The 4,967-nt window shown below is 38.3% G+C and overlaps 1 long non-coding RNA gene across 5 annotated transcripts in view; it reads right to left on the reverse strand.

Annotated features, from left to right (window-relative positions):
• The window catches only part of LOC146593005 (uncharacterized), a 254,796-nt gene that overhangs the window by 45,900 nt on the left and 203,929 nt on the right, over nt 1-4,967 (reverse strand). The window lies entirely within an intron of this gene.

Below are 4,967 nucleotides of genomic sequence, written 5' to 3' on the forward strand. Positions count from 1 at the left end.
AAAAAAAAAAAAAAAAAAAGACAAGACTACAATTCTGCATGTATGAAAAGTCTGGGTTAAGAAAGCATCTGGAAAGTACAGAAGGACAAACTTCTCAAATCTACAAAAACAACCACTTCTACCACATACGCTCAACTATCTCCTAAGAGGAAATTCACTGCTCAGAAACCTGATATTCTGTATGCTCTAATTAAGGAAAAAGGAAATAGCTTTCACAGTCTCTTGTGCAAGGGCCAATGACCATAAGTCAAACGCTCACCTAAAACTATGAACACACTTTCAAAAGAAGCAAAACAAACATTCTGCTAATTTCCCAGATGTATATAAAGGGCAGTGAGGATGAAAGAGGAAAGGAGAATTTAGTGATATAGGAGGGAGAGGTACCATTTTTTATTCAGCCTGGACCCATTTTAGGCATGTGTGACCGAGGGATTCATCCTGAGCTACTGCAGCAGTACTACCATGGTGACACAAAGTGGAGTGTGCCACATTTCAGAAAGCTACCTTACAATGAGCATCATGGTTCTCTGGTCGCAATTATTTCCATAGCACCTTTTAAATGATTAGGTGATGGTAATGGGAGTCATGTTGCTACATGGCTTCATCTGTCTCCAGAAGATTCAGAAAGAAAGCATTCCTCTTTCAAGTGTTTAGAAAACTTGAAGATGTCTTTCACCTTGAAAACATTTTCTGTTCTCAATGTAACATGTTGTTCCACCCACTTCTAACCAGTTTGGTGATGGTSATTATTCGTTACATTTACACAAAAGAAAAAAAAAAAAGGTTCTAGCCAAAACCAGTATCCTGCTTTCACTCAGCTTCGTATTTATCTGCCCAAGTCTGGTTGCTTTGAGCTCAGCTATGGCATTGAAAGAAAGTATGTGAGCCCAGCAACTGGTTGTGAGCCAGTCAAGGGCTGTTCAGTAAACAACTGACCATTTTTTTTCCCAAAGCTAAAGACTCCTAATAGCAGGATTACGTTTGTATTTAGGTTTTTTTTTTAAAAAAAAAATGGCCAGAAAAAACTGCAAAGGAGACAGCTGAAGGCAAGAGAAAGAGGTCTAAAAATACATTACTGATCTAAAGATAGACCTGAACAAGACAACTCCTGATCCAAAGACACACAAAAACAGACCCAAAGACAAGCCCACGCATTCTTATGCACCTTCTGCATAAGAAACAGCTACAAAAACATCAATTTAAATGCAATGGTAAGAACAAAAAAATGCAACTCTTTTCATCTTTTTTCTTTTACTGACTTCAGTAAAGTGCAAGATGCACTGATCTTTAGATGTGGATGCAATACAAGATCTAGCCCCTTCGTCCTATTTTGCAATATATGAAAGAATTTCAAAATAGTAAATGCTAGTTTTATTTTGAAATCATGTTTTTTAGTTGTTGATCATTTTCTGGGAAAGTGCTACAGAGTTCCTGCTAAAATACACCGATCTCTAAGGACTTTACATTACAAAATATGTTAAATGCCGGAACACAGCAAAGAACTCTATGTACTGCCTCCAAGTGATACCTTCAAAGTTATTATAATAGAGGTCTCTATACCTCTTAAACTGCCCACAGGAAAAAAACTCTAGTTTTTACATCAGATAAAGCTACTTGAGAATGAATTAACAGTCTTATCATTAGCAATGATAAAATTCAATCCTTATATAGTACCTTTACTCCCCAGATCTCAAAGTGCTTTAGTTTTTGTCCTCATTTCACAAATATAAAATCTCAGAAATTCTGAAATACAGTTAATTATCCAAGGTCATACAATATGCCACTGACATATCCTAGAATGCAGCTTGACCTCTGGACTCCTACCAGATGATGAGCCACAAAACTAGATATGTTTTTTTTTCTCCTTTAATCACTACCTATCTCCCAAGTGGCAGAATATGTCAGAGAGGCTAAAAAAAATACCAATTGGATAAAGCTACAAATTCAGGTGGAAAAAACGTCTACTGTAATCACTGGTGATAGATGATATCAGTAGAAATGTCAGAGTCATGTTAATCRTCCCCATTTCCATTTCATCTTGATTATCTGGCACCACCAGAACRCTGCTTAACACAGTGGAGATTCTCCTAACCAGCCTCAGATGTTGAAGATTCAAGCCAATCTGCTCAACACAGCTGGAGAGATTATAATAAGGTTGTAACTGAATCAAGCACCTTTACTACCAGCTCCACTTCTATTCTCTCCAGAGGAGCATCTGGACAAGGAAGATGTTGTATCTCTCTGTACTAGTCCAGCCTCCTGCAATCCAGCTGAAATAAGTGTGAGGAAGCATCCCCCGCTTGGACCAAAAATTTATAATCTGCAGCACAATATCCATAAGAATGTTACCCAGAGAGACAGCTACAATAACAAAATGTACCATAACATCTTTTGGTTGTCCTTTTCAAAGTTTCRTATACAGATACCAATGCCCAAATTTGGAGGGCTCCAATGGCTTGGCACTATCTATTGGAAGGGTGGGAAAGGTGATCAACGTGGATGTTGCAACTACCCCCCCCCCAGCACAGCACACCTACTCATACACAACTTTTTAAAGCTCCTCTGCCTATATGTTTGTGAAACTTCCATTTTTGAGGTGAAATGAGAAGCCACTATCTTGGTTTATCTATTGGAAACAAAAACAAAAAGCACTCACAAATTTACTTAAAACTTGAAATGCRTGATCCAAGATAAAACTTCTGGGCAGTCTGAATACCCTAGAAGTTTTGAGTTATAACTCTAAAGTTTCTGTTTTATATGTACGTTTTTTGACAATTAACACACTGGCTTATTCAGACTCAGAAACAGCAATCAATTATTCAGACACTGAACTACAATTACTAGTGCCATGACAATACATACCCTAATCTTGTCTTGCTAAGCAAAACTCAAACTGAACAGATGAAAAAATTACCTTAAATGAGCACCTAATCAGATTACAGTTCACCTTTCTGTCCAAGTTTCCGATCATTTTTAACACAGAAGAAATCTCATCTCTGCAGTACCAGGCAAAGACACATGGAGCAACTAAATTAGTCAAGCAGAAACTCCATGGAACAGACAGATTAAAAAAATGATAATGGGATCATAATTTTGAAGTGTTTGCTTTCCAACTAGATTGCAACTAGATTAAGTTTAACTCACCTAAAAAAAAATCTAAGCAGAGAATATCTCTAAATCACACAAGGAAATTTGCTCAGTCAAATCTATGGTACTCTTTCACAGTTTGTTTCTAGTTTGACTTAGAGCAATTTATTAGTTAAACTTAAAGCAATTACAGAAACTTGGTAAGAGCAAATACACTGGTATTGAAAGGRGTAGCGGGACACTACTCATGAACAGGTTATTTGGAAAATACGTACACRTCTTGAAGAAAAAGAACCTCTTCTGTCTTTGGCTGAAGGTAATATTATGAAAAGTTAAAGTTACAAACTAACTCGTTTCTGCAAAGACAAGACCTTGTAATTAACCTCTAGACAAATCATCATCCTCCATGTTTATCATTTTTCTGCCCCCAAGACATTTATTGCAAAAATAAGCYCTGTGAGGCCCCATGATACAGGAAAACCCAGGTACGGGTATGTATATGAATAATAACAAGGACAGTTATTTGTCTCTTCTTTTAACATTTCCACCCTGTGGCTGCTTATCTAGACCTCGCTCTCCTTTCATATTAATCTCTGCTTATTCTTCTGTTTAGAAGCGAGAAAGGGAAGAACACTTGTACATTCGTGTTTACAGTCCTCTGGACCACTCCTAATAGCTGTGCCTTGACTCAACAAATTTCAGGAAAGCCAGTGCTGAGAAGAAATGTGCAACTTCCCAGGCATAGTGCTTTGGAAGGAAATGAGCTGTGCTCTTTAGGGAAAGGGAAATCGCTTTGGAAGTCTAGACCGAACCCTTCCTTTTCCATCCCTCCTCCTGTTTCCCGCTTGAATATATTTAAGGCAGAAAACAAAAGGAAGGTGGAGAATGGAAAGGAACCACTGGGCAGAGTTGCCAACTCTGTGTAATGAAAACAAAACTGGATGTGGATTTAAACAGGACTTTAACAGCCCACACACTGGCGAAACACCAGYGAAAGGAAAGGGAGGAGAGAGACAGAACTATAGCAGTGCATAAGAGACAAGGATGTTGGCAGCATCTGCTGTAATAAAATGTGAATTGGGAACGAGATGAAAGACAACATATTGTAGGCAGCCAGTCTGATCATCCTATCGGATCGGATTTGTCTTTAAAATATTAGAAATAATGCCACTCTGGATCTAACTGTCTAGAATTGTGCCAGTCAGAGGGAAACTGCAAGGTATTTTATATATTTACTCTGTTTGGAAGAGAACATTAGTGATTACCCMAAAACCGAAGACACAGTATGAAGAGCAGCTGTGAGATAGGATCAGAACAGCAGGGAGACATGAAACAATCAATCAAATGAACTCAGATGAATTTTAAAAGCAGCCCACAGAGACTCTATAAATTAAGACAGAGGAGAGACAGAGGTCATAGACGGATTCACCAGAATTATTCCAAATTTGGCAGGGAAGCCCAGAAAAAGAATAATACCCCCCACTCTATTTCCCCACCCCCCMAAAAAAAAGAAAGTCAAGAAATCCCCAGGTAGGTGGATGGCACTACTAGGTGCAACTGGGGACCAGAAAATACAACAGCATGCTGAGAGAGTATTCCAATCCAAGAAGCAAAGGAGGGACCAAGGAAATGAATGAAGAAGTTGGCAGGTGGTAAAGAAGAATGGCCAACGGAAAAATCACATTATAAATTTAGAGCTGTTAGAGATGATGTCAAAGGAATCTATAAATCATATCAGGAAGARGAGCACAAAGAGAAGCACTCCTAAGAGGGAGAAAGCAAGAAAATACGTGCATGTGCGTGCATTTAAACTCAACTGCAACCTAGACAGCACAGAGCCACCTAAAAATCTTGCTTTATTTTCTGAATAGTAAAGGATA

This window comes from Rhea americana, unplaced genomic scaffold (genome assembly GCF_003343005.1).
Source record: "Rhea americana isolate MKP2758 unplaced genomic scaffold, rheAme1 scaffold_31, whole genome shotgun sequence".
Lineage (NCBI taxonomy): Eukaryota > Metazoa > Chordata > Aves > Rheiformes > Rheidae > Rhea > Rhea americana.